Below are 16,080 nucleotides of genomic sequence, written 5' to 3'. Positions count from 1 at the left end.
TATGACTAAAATCAATGTCAGTAATGGCACCATAAAGAATGATAGAATCCTGAACTCCAGGATTGAAGTATTTCAGCTGAAACTGATAAATAAGGCTATTCTTTTAGGGAAAAAAAGAGGTTAGTATGTATGCTAAATGTGCTCACAATAGTGAATACACAAACACGGTCTCTTTTGTGGGTAAAAATCAGATTTTAGTTGGATATCAAATTTTGCTGCAGAAAAGAAAATGCTTTGATGGAAGAAATGGCATTCTACTAAATAGCATGCATTCAGGGCAGATTCTCAAAGACATAAAGGGCACTTAGACACATCAGTTAGGTGCCTCATGGATCTTCATGCCTTTGAAAAAACATCCTCTTGCTCTGTTAGGATTTTCTTAATGCAGAATTTCTCTTTTTTTATGACTCATCTCTATCATGTCTTTGCTGTAAATAAAACATAGTTTTGGTTTCATAAATATGCTGATAAGCAGCATGGAAAACATTAATCATTGTAAAGCTGAAGTATACTTTGCAAAAGTGAAGTGCATGAATTGAGACATATTATTTTAAATTGTATTCAATGGCTACAAAAAGCTCTATGCAATCTCACTATTTTCACACCAGAAAGGCCATTTTATAATACAGGAAAAATAATATAATTTCTATTTTCCTAATCTGAAAAAAAAAGAAAAAACAATGAAATAAAGATATTTAAGAACATATTATTTAGCATTAATATTAAGAAGTTATAGAATACATTGACAAATACAGAATACTACTTTTCATGACACCCATTTTTCATAAAAATAAGAAAATGCTTAAATACTAGTAACATGCAAATATATACCTAATGGGAGCAATTTTCACGTGTAGATAAGAGAGATGCTCACATATCAACCAGACTTTAATTTTTTATAGGTGAAAATTTGAAACCAAATCTTTATTTTATGTGACTCCTTAGCAAAATTGGTGTTCACTTCAGCATGACTGTGGCTTCCTCACTCCTTGTTTAAATGCTAACTAGAATAACAAAAATTTAAAACCAAAATTAAAATTTAAAACCAAAATTAGCTAAATGAAACATCAAAAGCAAATGAATGTAAACAGAAGTGACTATTTTCGTTGTATTAGAGGAGGAAATCTCTCAAAATTGCTCTTGTAAAAGTGCTCTATTTAATACTTTGAATTTTTGAGAACTGTTTTAATATTATTGATCATTACATCAAATTATTGCTGGCTGTTGCTCATTCTTGGTTGTAGTGGTATCAATAAATATGTATTGTACATTTCTGCTTTTTTGTCCACAGCATTCAGGTTCAACACTGTGAGTGAGAAACTACCCTAAAATATATAATTTCAATGGGATTTAATATACTCATTATCACCACATTTTCTTTTAAGTGTATTTAATCTCAATCAAGGACTTTTTTAGAACAGTGCTATCACATTAATACTATTTTGCTTAGCAGGCAAATTTGAAATGCAAAAAAAGTTCAGTTAGTTTGATGAGACCCATGTGTCATAAAGATGTTTGGCAATTGACTGCATTTCTCTCTTTTTAGTCTTCATTATCAAAATCCAGGCTAGTAATTTTCTACCATTTTTTCCAGTCTTACAGAATACAGACAGAAGCTCTCTGCCTGATAATATGTAATATGTATGGCAGTCAGGGAGGGCAAAATTTTCAGATTTCAGTTCGTGATGAAGGCAGAATTTTAGGATTATCTGTTTAAGTGAAATGAAATGTAATTTTTTTATATTTGACAAAAATACTACTGTAACCATACTGTGCCTGTATGTGTCTGTGATGTGGAGTCTACAGCACCTTCTTGAGCTTGCACTTGTCAGGCTGGGAGAAGGGCACCCTTCAGGAGATGTGGTTAATTTAACTTCCAGCCCAATCCATACTTTGTGTAATGCAAATCCAAGACCCATAAGCAGGGCTGTAATTTTGAAAATAGTTAGAATGCTGGGTATGATTTGTCAAATATATTTTAATCGGTCAAATCCACAAACATCTCTTCATCCTCTACTCCAGGTAGTATGTCCCTGATGCTTCCCTTGCACATAATAAGATTATGCTGCTGCAGGAGAGAATCAGCTCAATCCCTTATTCATACTCAAGGCCTGCCAGGGAAGTAGGTGGGATAGTTTTCCAACAGTTCAACGAGCTGATCCAGCTCATAATGATGTGTTTGCTAGGTCCAATACAAGGCTGAGAAGGAAAAGACAAGCACAGGACCACTGTGCCCCAAAAGTCCACAGTCTCATCAGGTGGGTGTGAGCTAAAACCACATCTTTAGTGCACGAAACCCCTGATTTACTGATATTACAGTGTGAATAGGTAAGACAACCAGAGGATGAGTGGAAGGCTTTGTGCTTTGACCAAAGTTCAGTAGGACTGAAGCAGCAGCAGACAGCTTTTCAGAGTATTTTTTCAGCTGACTGTTCTTCTGGTTCTTGAACTTATCTTCAGTTAAGCGCTTTAAAATATTTACAAGAAAAATCCTATAAAGACTCTAGAAGGAACTTCATTCATAAATATCAAAATAATTACTCTAGATGACTCACTTTGTGCCAGATGAAGACTCTCCTGGGAATGCTCAGTGATTTCAGATTTTCCAGTCTACTTGTGGAGTTATGCTAAGTGGCTGATCTTTGATGAAAAAAATTGATTAATTTCAGTGAAATTACAGTAATTGGTACTACCAGAAAGTCTGTTTCTAGCCAATCATTTACTAATTGCTCATCGGTACAACAGAAAGTAAAAGTATGCCTTGCCATGAAAACTTTCAGGTTACTGGCACATAAGATAATCACTATGGTGACTATTTCTCTGTAGCAATTCCTACTGCTTTACATATCACTACCCTGTGAGTAACTAGATTCTTACATACCATATTGTAACTATTTATATACAGAGAGTTCTCACCAGCTCTCTAAGGACCCTCTTCATATCAAAGTTTAATTTGTATATGATAATTCACTGTTAGGTCTCTTAGCAAGATTGCCCTAAGCAAATAGGCAATGCATCTGAAAAGGGTCATTTTTCTCTAAGAAATTTAATAGATCATTACTTACACTTGAACATTCATCTGATAATCAAAACATATTTCATTCTTCTTATTTTTGGATATCATTAATTCAAAGGGGAAACTTGAATGATTTCTCCAGTCTGTAACTCTTACGCAGATTCAAAAGACAAAAGCTGTATTGTCTGTTTCTAAGGAAAAACTGCTGGAGGCAGTTCTTTTGTTTTTCTAATGAACACCATATGAAAACAGGCATAGAATAACTATTTACTTACATGTAGTGGTCTGCTAGCATCTCTCACATGCTCTACTTTCCTCATCATGACACTGGTCAGTCTATTTACAAGACTAGTGTCTTTTTCCCTATTATTTTTTGCAATGCAGCAATTTGTCTATTATTTTGACCTGAGTTTTTAATGAGGATGCTCTGTGGAAGGGTGAATGATACTATTATGTATAGTTTAACAGACTTGAACACATCAAAGAGCAATAGTTTTTAATAGTTTTAAATGTTACGGAGTCAGTCTTGCTCATTTCCTTATTTCAAAGTTCAGATTTTCTGTTCAATAACACCACAACTTTTATTGTTCCTGCTGCTAGAAGTTTCTCATTTGTCTGGTTAAGGATGATTTGGAGGGCATGTTGGAAGAGAAATTGATGTTTTTATAGGCTTTCCGGTATTAAACATTGATGGCTGGATGTGGTTTTGGTGATCAGCTATAATGATTTACATATTTGCTTTGCAGCCCAGGATTTTCTGCTGCATCGGTTCCATACCAGGCAGTTTGTGTATTTTCCTGAGCCTACTGACATAACAGCACTAGCCACGTTGTGGAATGTGTTGGACCTTGGCTTCTACTGTTCTGCTGCCAAACACAGGGAAACAGTAGCTGTGTGCTATGGCACTGTTAGATGGGGTTCTTATCCCTTCACTTGTGTACGCAGATGCACACCATGAGTTGAATACAGCACTCTAAACAGCATTTCTTTGCAAACACAGTAAAGGTACAGACATATATATTTGCCACATAAATTAATTTCTCTGTACAGATTTTTTTCTTCTTGCTGCATCATTAATTTTCTTAGAGAAGAAAACCTGATCTATTCATTTTAGTAAGTGTAACTGTGGTTTGTAATGAAGAATAACTTTTAGAAAACATTTAGCAGATAAAATAGTTCCCTATATTAAACCTTACTTGAGAAATAAGAATGCACAGTCCAGGAGAGACTGGCTGAACAAAAGCAAAAGTATAGAAACTGACTTGCAATTTTCCAGTTTCTCTGAAAGTTTCAGAACAACTAACCACTACTAAAGATATATAGCATTCATTCAGTGAAGAATGACCTGTAGAAAACATGCATCAAAAGCCAATAAAGCGAGGCAATGATTTATGTGCATCCCAGTATCAAAAGTGACTTTCAAAGGTAAGAGAGGTATTCTGAAAAAAAATATTGCCCCAGCTTGGAAAAAAAAAAGTGCTTTCTATTGAACTGATTATATTAAAGTGAAATGGATAACAAATATATCTGAAAGTAATTGCACAAATATTCAGTTCAAAGAAATCATAGGTCACTGGTAGGATCTGATGTGGTCAAAGGCTTTTTTCTTGTGAAAAGCTTGGTAATTAAAACCACAGTTTGTATGGGATAAATAGCCTACAATTTTTTTCAACTATAAATTGAGTAAAATACTTAATTTCTGTTAAATAAAAATACTTACACACCTAACACTATGAAATAAGAAATAGCACTTACATTGTTGGAAGAGCATTGGCAGAATAAACATTACATGAAAGTTATTTTAAGTCCTGTGTCTCCCTACTTATACCTATGCTGCCTAGAACTGTAACTAATGGTGTGACATCTGGCAACCATATTACCTCAGGCTGTGACCTTGCCGGTTCTTACAAAACTGTGGGAAAAGTTTCACAGTGTAGGCATCAGGTTTGGATTTTTTAACTGTCTAGAAGCACAGAATCAAATATAGATATAAGCTACTCAGCTCTTTCATTTCTAAATAGCTATACCTGCTTTCCTCACAACAGATTCTTTCAAGAGTGGCAGTTAGATGTTTTGTAAGCAAAGAAAGTGAGTGGCAGCTTTTGGTACAGGGCAGTTCTTACATCTTTACAGGAAGTCTACTTTATCCCAGATTAACTTGTATCATCCAGCTTGAAGAAATACTTAGCAAAAGAGCTGATTCTGCAAAATTGTAAAATATTATCACAAAATTTTGTAGCCAGGAAGCTTTGCAAAGTCGTACATTTTTTCTATCTGTCTGAAAAGGATGCTGTTTTCATTACTAAAGTGGTAATATTAAGAATTCAGATGAATTTTTATCTGACCATGTTCAAAATCATATTTATAGTAAAAAATCATAAGTACTTCTTTTTCCATCTGCTGTCAAGATAGTAATGAAAAGATGATAAACCAACATCGTCAGTCTGCTTTCTAGCAGAGGTCACTTTCTGTTAGATGATGCTGTTACAGAGTGAGTTTCTTTGTTCAGTCCCTGGGGAGCTTGTCACAGTATTTCCTCATTGCATGGCAATGATCACTGCAGAGCAGTTTTTCATTTCAGAGACCATCATGTTGCATTAAGCACTGTGAGGAGTGGCATCTGGAGAAAGCCCATCAGTGTAAAAAGGAAAGTTAGGAGGAACATCAGCATCAGACATGAGTATGAAATCAGTGGTACCACAGAACAGGAAAGAAGTCTTGGCTGACCTGGTAATCCTCAGCTACTCAGAGGCCATTTGCTTTCTCTGTTCATCAGATGGCCATTTGATAGGTTTGTTTTGTTTTGTTTTGTTTTGTTTTGTTTTTAACAGAACTTCTCATGGCTTCTTCAAAATTGCCAGAGTAAATTGTTCTTTTGCTGAAGAAGCTTTCTTAATTTCTTGTTCACCCCACTGATAAAGTGTCTAAAACACAAAGTGAGGATACAGATTTTGAAGAATTTCAAGACAGGAACCATCAGTCAGAGAGGAGAAATCCTGTATCTCTGTACTTCCTTCAATGTTGAGAACACAGCACCATCTTTTTACTTCTGACATTTTGTATAAGTAATGACTGTCTGTAGTATGTTTGTCCTTTATCAAAGATATTATCTAAATGTTTAATCCTTCTACTCACACACATCCCCCATTTTATTGAAAATTGCTGCCACAAACTGATACTTTCAGTACCCTTGTGTTTTTCTTTATATAAATTGGGTCAGAATAAATACTGAAACAAATAAAGCAATTCTCTTTCTTTCTTAGGATCACATATATAGGAAAGATAAGTCTTTAACAGAATTTGCAATTCTCCATATTCAGAAAACCCACAGTTTCATCCAAGCATCCTTTTGGTAATGACTTGAATGTTTGGAAGCTACTAAAAAGCCCCCTTAATTTTTTGATATCTAAAAGCCCATTTAAGCTCTGCATGCTACTTTTGCTGTAATCACAGGATTAAGTTAAGAAGCTCTACACATTACAAAAGATGCAAGTTACTGAAATAGTGTTCACGTTTTGAAAATATGTACCACTTTCAGGTATTGCAGAAAAAACATCAGAAATATGTGCACCTAGAAACTGGATATTTCTTCAGATGATGTGTATCTTAGCACAGAAGTTACCTTATATCTAGAAACCATAAGCCATTCCTGGACCTATGGGATGATTGTACAAGATACACAGAGAAGTCTAGCACTGTGGTACTCCAAAAGAAAACTATAATGGAAAAGTAATATCCAGCATTTCTGCAAGAAATAGTTCTTAAATGAAAGTTAATTAGATGAGTTACTGTGGATACAGACTTCTCCGACTGTCTGTAGTGGCTTGACCTTGGCAAGCTGCTCTGTGCCCATCAGTTCCTTTCTCACTCCCTCTCCTGGAGAAGACTGGAAGAGATAATTAGTTCATGGAAAAGTTCATGGGCTGGGGAAAAGTTCATGGGCTGGGGAAAACACAGGGACATTGCTCACCAGTTACTGCTATGAGCAAAATAGACACAACTTGGTCATTATCAATTTTATTGCCTTATAACAATAGAGTAGAAATGTGAGAAACAAAGACAAAATGAAAAACAGCTACCCCTACCCCTTCCCCCTTCTTCCTAGGCTCAGCTTCTCAAGTACTGTCCTCACTGAGAGTCCTCATTCCTTTAAGTCCTCCCCTGTTGCCAGAGGGGAGATCAGTCCATGACAGCTCCTCTGCTGCTCCTCCTTCTTCCTACTCTTTCCCTGTTCCAGCATGGGGTCCCTCCCATGTGACATAGTCCTTCAGGACCTGCTGCAGCATGGGTCTTCTCCAATCTTCAGGAAGATATTGCTTCTGCATGGGTCCCCCACCCGAGGCTGTAGCTCCTGCCAGGAGCCTGCTGCTATGTGGGCTCTCTCAGCATCTTTCAGGGCATGGCTGTCTTCTGATGGGGGAGGTTATCCACGGGCTTCCGGAGGACAATCTGCATCACCATGGTCTTCTTGGACTGCAGGGAATCTGACCTGGCACCTGGGACACCTCTTCCCCCTCCTTTTCTGGCTTTGGTGTCTGCAGGGCTGTTTCTCACATATTTTCTCTCCTCTCTCTCACAGCTGCTGTACAGCATCTTTAACCTTTCCTTAAATGCACTTTCCTGGAGGAGCCACTATCGTGTCTGTGGGGCTGAGCCATGCCCTGTGGTGGATGGGCTGCAGCCAGCTGGAATGTGTGTGTTGCGGGGCAGCCCATGTTGTGTTCTCACAGAGGCCATCCCTGCAGCCCCCAGCTGCCCAAACATGGGCACCTACACCCAACATGCTGCTTCAGTGTTCCCTTAGCTGAAAGCAAGCACAAGCTGGGGCCTGATGCACAAAGAGGTCAGCAGCACACAAGTGAACAGATCAGTGGTATGACTGAAACCTGAGGAGCACAGCCATTGCTGGTGTCAGCTCTGCAGGTCTCACACAAGTAACAAAGGCACAGTACTCAATAAGGGACTCCTCAGTTTGGGCATGACCAGCTTTGAATTTGGATAGTACTTGTGACAAGATTTTGAGGCATCTCTGAGCATCTCCAACCTCACGTGAAGACAAGGGGAAGGATGTGCAGATGTTCAATGTCTGAAATTCAGACACAGGGAAAGTCAGGATAGCCACTCAGACTCACTCTCATTTGAAGGTGCTTATAAAAATGTTGCCTTGGAAGAGGTGCAAAACAGCAACAGGGAAAAGGCTCAAGTCATAACACCTCCATGGTTCCTGTAGGCCTGTTTGGGGTGGCAGCCAAAGGCCCATTCAGTCCAAGCTAGAGCATTAGCCAGCCTTTTGGCTTTAACCAGCTTGTTTTTCATTCTGTATGTATGAAATAACTCATGTCCCTTACCTGCCTCTCAGCATCATGGTGCAACTTTAATAAAAAGGACAACAAATTCGTCCTGTGTGTCACACCCCTCATTATGATGCGAGTGCTCAAGTACCTGCTGGAAAACCTTGCCAAGGAAATCTGTGCCTGTGGTCCAGGTACCATCTCCATTATTAAACACTGATTGATTCAATGTCAATATCAAATAGGCTGCTAATGGCCAAAATTTGCCCAGTCATATTTAAAATATTGAACAGAGGTAAGCTTCCCTGTTGTTATCCTTAAATCCAAAGGATTTATCCATAAATTCAAATTAAACTTAAAAGCTTCTCAGAAAAAGCAGCTTTCATATTGAGGGACCTAAATGTTGAACAGACCAGACAAGTCTTCTCTCTCTCTGTCCAATCTATATTCTCTGTAAGAAAACAGTAAAGAAATATCCACATACCCTAGCACACATAAAAGAAAAAGCTAAGTCAAAAGGCCATTGTAAAATCTTTGTAATAGTAATGTACAAAATAAAGTCCAACACCATCCATGTGAAACAGAGATATCTGAGTTTATTATATTAAATCAAAGATCTAATCTATATAATCATTCAGATGATAAGCAAAATGGTATTCTATTTCACTTGTACAGGAAAAATAAGGACTTAACCAAGTTACAATATAAATATGCAATCTTACAAGCCTTGATATTCAAACTTAGTTTTTATATGACTGGTGATTCTTAACTAAATTTAGAATAATGGCCTGTAAAATCTTTAGGTTAAACCAAGAATTCTTGAAAAAAATTTCACCTATTTCAAGATACCTTAAAGGCAATGTATGAAAATGAAACAACTTTTTTTTTCTTCTATATCAGCAAATCAAGAACTATAAATTCAGTGCAGTTCACCAACAAATTCACAAATGTTTGAAAATCCAAATAATCTTTAGATTTGTTCTGAATTTTAAGTGACTCTTAGTCAACTTTGGTGTTAAGTAGCTTAAAATTTTATTTGCCTCAGTATTGATATACTTTGATAATTACAATTATGTCACTGACTATGTACTCTGATGTTCAAATTCAATAAACAATGCAACTAGTTGGCTATGCTTTGAGTAATAGGGTTTCAGTTAATATAAATTCAAACTAAAAAGTATTTTCCCATAGCTGGTCTGTAGAAATTCCTCTAACAATTTTGTCCCTCTTTTTTGTTGTTTTCTTTTTTTAAAATCTCAGTCGAGACAGAGGTTCCAAGTTAGTGCAGATCTTGGTTGCAATTTGCACCAATGTAACTAAGTTTTGAGAAAATGGCTTACAGAACAAACAAAGACATAAAGAATCAAGTGTTCTCCATGTGACAGTGGTCTAACAATAGTCGCACTTTATGTGTAGAGCTTTTGTTTCTGGATCTGGGAACAGCATATGGGCAATTCCTCTTACCCTCGGAGGTCAGATTCCATTATATCTGACCTCCACATTACAAATTAGCAAACAAAGCCATTTGTGAGCCTTAACTGCTTGTTACTGTTATTCATGCAAATCTGCTGCAATGTGCCATTTAGGACAGTTCTTGTTGTAGTCTAACAACTCCACGATCTATGCCAATGGCCAACAGACTGAGATACAAAGAAAGAAACAAGAAGTTAGCATTGATTTTTCCAGCTGTCCACACCTGCTGGCATTAACAGCAGAAGTATCTAATAATAAATGAGCCAGTCCTTGGTGGAGGAATGAGGGTCTTGCCCCCAAGAAACAACAGAGAGAAGCCTGCAGAGAAAAAGAAAGGAGGAAAAGGTGTGAATTCAGTTTATCAGGAGGTTCGGAGCTGTTAAAGCCCCAGGTGGGGGAGGGGGGGCAGGAAGAAAAGAAGAAAGAAAAGTTGACATTGAGAAGCAGGTATATTTCAATTCAGCCTTTTTAGATGCTTATTCATGTTTTATTTTTTTATAAGGCATACTTAAAGACAATTAGGTATTATTAAAATACAGAATTGATTGTTTTTGGTGTAGCATTTTATTTAGGGTATTTTTGGTTCAAATACTGTAAAATCCCAGAATCTTCAGAAAGGGTATGTGCTATGCCATAAAGATGCCCATTCAATCTATATTAAATTGGGGTAAGAATGTAGGAGGACACTAGTTGTTTTGGAGTTAACCTGAAATAGCAAAATTTTAAGCATGGTTGTTATATCCACTTAAATGGAAAATCTGTAATAGGGGGAGTTCAGACTACATTAACTCCCCTTTTTGATGATAACCAAGTGGCCTTTACTAGAGAGTGTAAAAAACAGCCATGTAACAGCCAAGAGATGGGCTGTGTGATCTTGTAAATTCCTTCTGTGTATAATTTACATAATTTTCTGTGACTCAGCAGTTGTTTATCAAATAGCTTTCATTACATAGAACTTCATGGATTCTGAGCCAAGCATCTTTGTAGCATTTATCCCTTCAAGTTTGACTTTAAATTATGCACATTTCCACATAAAAGAAAAAATATTATATTTTATGTTGTTAATCATAGAAGGAAAAATTCCAAAATTTGATGGCACATTGGGATGTGTGTGTGGGACACGGGGCACTTTTGTATAACAAATGAGTTACATAATCTGTAAGGTAACAAATGAAGATAACCACATTTCTGTTTTCCTGGCTCTTCCTGTCCCCAAGTTTTGATGTTTTTCTCTATATGTGTTTGGCAATTATTACATGTAATATGTAGTAGAGTATAGGTAATAAGTCTCCACTGAGAGGCTTATAACAAGTTTTCTTACTATCAGTGTTTTTATGTCTTCTTCTCTTTTGCTGGAAAAGTTTAAGGTGAAAATCAATGGGAACTTTTTCCTGTTTTAGTTATATAAATGTAGTTCAATATAGTCCTTGGGATTTACTATTTAGGACCGTCTCATGTGTTTAGGATTTCCAATGGAGATTTTACAAATCATAAAATCACAGGAATTTTAGAGTATTAATATCTATGTAAAAAATAGGAAAAGGAAGAACATATACTGGGACTTTAGATTTTTAAAATATATAATAAACAATTAGTAATGTAAGGAAGTATATTATTATAAATATGATTGACCATATATTTATCTCCTTTTCCTCTTTCTTATGTTTAATGGCCAACCCTTCCAGTGTTTCAAGTTGCAATCCCAGCAATTTCAGTGATGCATGGGGATAAACCCATCCACACAATTGTAAATCTCCCTCAGTGTTTTGGCAAAATATACATCTATAAAAGTACTGTATTTTACACCTTCATTGAAGGCCTCTATCCCAACCAAGGGTCAGGCTTTCTTTAAAAAATTTACCTTCTTTAAAAATTTGATCTATATGCAAATAAAATAGCAATTTAGGCATAGATGTTTTCTATCTGTTTTAGTTGTAATTAGCTCATAATTCCTAAGAGGATATTTTATTTTTTCTTTAATTTTCATAATGTTATAGCCAAACTACAAGTTATAATTGTGTAACTTATTACTATACAATATAGTATATCAGAAAATCCAAAGTACCTTGTTGTATCTTTTTACATTTTACAAGAAATTTTTCCATGCCATTTATCAGGAACAAGCACTAAAATGCATCCTGAAATGCTGCACTGTTCATTGTAGCTGTTCTGATACACTGCTGAGCTAAATGATCTCTAATATCAATACCTATCATTTCCACAGCTAGTCACATCCAGGCACCTAAGAGTGTTTACTTCATCTGGGTGTTTTTTTTTTTGTTTTTTTTTTTTTTTTTGTTTTTTTTTTTTAAGTTATGAACGATTTTCTCAGACAAGGAAGTTCTCTTAATATAAGTTTACAGGAAAGAAGCCCATGTCTGCGTTCTTCTCTACTCATCTGTAATCAAAAGAATGAGCGTCAGCTTTAGAAAACTCTGTTTTACAACTGCAGCCTGAAACTTCAAAACTGTTTAGAATCTTTCAGAGTCAAAAATTTGCAATGTTAACATCTCAGATTAAACAAAGACTGTAACACAGAGAGAAAAATCCTCTAGCTGTGTTTGTGTCATGGAAAGATACAAAGACAGGATTTATCATACCTGATCAATGTCCACGTGAACACCATATCTAAACCTGGTCATCTATTTGAAGCTTTGCCCAGTGTGGGATGCTTCATCTAAAGAGGAAGTCTGGCTACTCTCTCAAATTCCAAGTTAATTACGTAATGCTGTTGAATGCTTAGGAGATGCAAGTATTTCCTAAATTGACCAAATACTGAGCTCAGCCCTGAAGCTTCCTTAAAGCTCAGGACTCTGCCTGAGACCGTAGCCAGGATGTGGTTCCCTGGCATCCCCTCTGTACTTGCTCCCTGTCAAATACACAGCCAACACCTGTATTCGACTCTTCTCAACCAACTTAAAGCAGAGGGAACTACCAAAACAATTCATTAAAAAAAGTAAAAACTAGAGACAGGAGGCTTTTAATGAAAAGCCAGACTTAAGGCTGGAGGATAAGCAGAGTGTTGCTAGTAAAAAGCACCTGTGACACTTTGTCTGCACCCTGCAAGTTTTACTTAAATATCTTTCACGCTTGAGGACAGGGTCTCTTCTGGAAAGGGACATTTTAGTGCTGCTGGATGAGATAGTTTTCTGTGCTAACTAAGAAAACTGTCACATCCATAACAAATAACTTGTGATGAAATATTTAAGTAACAGGAACTTTTTGGATTTCTAGTGGCACTCTTTTAGAGAGCACACAAGACTGCACAGATTAAAAAGTCAGTGGAATTTCTTCAGTAGTGAATTACTGCTCATTTTCTCAGAAAGAATTGTAAATGTAGCTGTATATTTTATTGTAATGTATCATTTTATCTTAGAAGTAGCATAACAGCTGGGGTTATCTCAGTGTCACCCTACTTAGCTCTACTTTTTGAAGCTGGTGATTGTCAAACAATTTCAGCATGAATGTTTATCATATAAGGCCTCAGATCTGGAGAACATTTTTTAAATTAGTTGTAAAATATTGCTTAAATTATTTCTGACTTTATCTGAATAAAATATAAACCAAAAATATTTTGGGATTGAGTTGTACTGAGGGATATTTTTCTCCTTCTGTTCTGAGTCCTAGCATTTTGATATGACGATTTGACAGCTCTATTTTCTGAAAGGCCAGCAAAATATTAAAGAGGAAAACTAAGAACCTAAGAACAAAAAACTAGGTTCTTTTTGAAAAATAACCAATATACACCTTAGGCTGGTATGCAATTTGCATTGATGTCAGTGGGCTTGCATTTTTATGTACTACAGCTAGAAAACCACCTTGATTAATCCTGATTTTCTTTAAAGACAGAAAAGCTTTTAGAAACAGATGTTTTAAGAAAATGAATAAAAATGAATACCTATAGAAATTGCACAGGGGAAGAAGGTTTGAGAGAAACAACATGCTACTCTGTGATAAATATATAGAGGGTGTTAGAATCAGAGTCTGTTGTCTGTCAGGAATGAAAATGTAAGCATGTAAAATGGAATGCAGAGAAAAAGATTTATCTTTACTAAAAATATAAAAAGGAAAAAAAAAAGAGTTCAGAATATTTACAGAAGTCAAACAGTTGAAATAAGCTAAATATTTCACTTAATATTCCTCAAGAGAACATTGCAGGAAATCAATTTTTCTTCTTACTATGTACTGAGAGTAAATTCTATGTTGCTCTTTATCAGGTGTCCTAGGTTTTGCTGCTTGCATCACTGATGGTTAAGTGTAGAAGGAAAAGCAGGAATCTGGAGTATGCATCGGGTATTTTGAAAAACTATTTTGAAACATTACAGAATGAACTAAAGACAATTATTGGCTCAATAGATGAGAAAAATATTTTTCCCCAACTTCTGGGGGTTTCTTTGTTGTTTTTAATTTTTCCCTCCCCACTGAAGACAGTCAGTTGTGATAACACACCTAGTAACCAAATAGAGGTTGATAACGATACCTTTGTTTCTGAGTATCTTCTGATGTGACTGCTAAATCATGCTTCTATCTTTTGCACATCTGAGCCTCCCATTTTCTCAAGTTGTGCTTCTGCTGTACTTCAGTCCTCAGGGCAAAGAAAAGCAGTCTTGTCCTGCATTGAAAGCCCTTTCTGTACTGGCTTGGCTGCCTTGCATGTCTCCATTTTTAGAACATTACCTTTAAAAACATAATCAACACGACAAAACAAAACAAATAATTATTTTTTTTTTAATTAAAGCCTGCTTTCATTAGTTGGCATGCACTGAAAACCACATGTCAGCTAGTGGGTGTGTATAAACACAGTGGTGAGGCTGCAGCTGGTCTTCAGACAGAAATATGCTGCTGCTGAAGCAGAGCAGGATCATGTCATTTTGGAGTGTACAACCTATCAAGCAGTAATTTGGGGCTAGATTGCAGTTTTGACCTCATGCTAGCAATGAGGAAGATGAGCTGTATGCTAATAGCAGTTCCCAGCACTGCTCCCTGTTGTGCTGGGAGTGCACACAGAGCAGCTGCTGCTGCCCTCACCAGAGCTGTGTACACCCTCTCCCACACCAGCACATCTCTGCTGACATCTGGGTACAAACAGCATCATTGCTTGAACCCTGTCAAGGCTGCTGCCTGCCATTAATCAAGTTGCTGTCATCACTTTTGTCAGGTCCTGATGAAACAGATGAAGTTTTGAACAGAGCAAAATAAGGAAACAGAAGAATATGCTATCCTTCTTCATTCCTCTGCATACATTTTTGAAGAAATGCTAGCCAACAGCTTGTCATTTCACTGAGACATAGCTGTGCAGGGATACAGATTTCAGATGGTTAAATGGGTGGCTTGCAGCTGAAAGAGAACTCTGGGAAGAACAATCCGAGACCAAACCTCTCTCTTTTAAGCCACCTAAATGCTGTTTAATCCATAAATAGAGAGGTGATATGAACCCACAGCCATCCTTCTACTAAAGTGAGACCAGTAATAGACCCTTGACTTGTGTGAAATACAAGATTGAGATCTAAGAAAGTGATTTGTGGCTCATGTTGGACAAACAATTACCTAGCACTCGTCCCAGAGAATCTACATGCTGCATTCTGAAAGGGTCACACAGCTCAAATGGTTTCTTAGTGAAATTAGTTATTTTCTAATTGTAGAGCTAATTAAATTGTAAAGAGAGACCAGTTGGCATTGGAAACAATATTTAAATTCATCAGATACAGCCTTTTCATTAAAAGACCTGTTGAACTACTTTAGGCTGGCTGAACCTCTCTACACCTGTCCAATCCACGTGTCTTCCAGTATCTGTGGAGAATATTTGCCTAGCAGAAACGAGATAATTTCAAGGCATGTTTTTGTGACAAATGTCTCTCTTAGAGATAAGTATACATCTGCTTCCTTCAGGTGATGCCTTAGGTTTAACTTTTATATTTTTCAGATTCTGTACTGCTTTAGTGTGTAGTTCTGAGCTTCATATTAAGGGATGGTAAGCTCTCTTCACAGAGTAGGTAGACAAAACAATTCCTTTTCTAGCTTGGGACCAAGGACAACAGACCCAAATTTCAGGCCCTAGAGCATAAACAATGTGGACTGAAGAGACAAGAAAAAGAAGGATGGGACTTCATAACCTAAAGCTATAATTGGACTATTAACTCCAATATGCTACTGGACCAGAACATATAAAAGTGTGAGACCCCATGACTGATTGTCCATTTTGTGACCATTTTGGTTCATCTTGGGTGTAGCCCTGGCTGAGCTCTTGTACTGCCCGAGGTGTATCCATTGAGGCCTTTTAATAAATACCTACTTTATTCT

General features: G+C 36.7%; 1 long non-coding RNA gene across 1 annotated transcript; it reads left to right on the top strand.

Moving 5' to 3' along the window:
• The first annotated feature begins 7,352 nt into the window (after positions 1 to 7,352).
• LOC137475756 (uncharacterized) lies at positions 7,353 to 15,220 on the top strand. The gene is made up of 3 exons (XR_011000067.1): positions 7,353 to 10,227; positions 13,998 to 14,073; positions 14,939 to 15,220. It is a non-coding gene; the product is annotated as an uncharacterized lncRNA (long non-coding RNA).
• The last annotated feature ends 860 nt before the right edge of the window (positions 15,221 to 16,080 follow it).

The sequence above is a fragment of the Anomalospiza imberbis genome, chromosome 1, assembly GCF_031753505.1.
Source record: "Anomalospiza imberbis isolate Cuckoo-Finch-1a 21T00152 chromosome 1, ASM3175350v1, whole genome shotgun sequence".
In the NCBI taxonomy this organism is placed as follows: Eukaryota; Metazoa; Chordata; class Aves; order Passeriformes; family Viduidae; genus Anomalospiza; species Anomalospiza imberbis.
The sequence above is the reverse complement of the archived record's forward strand: the minus strand, read 5'-3'. Positions and strand labels throughout refer to the sequence as shown.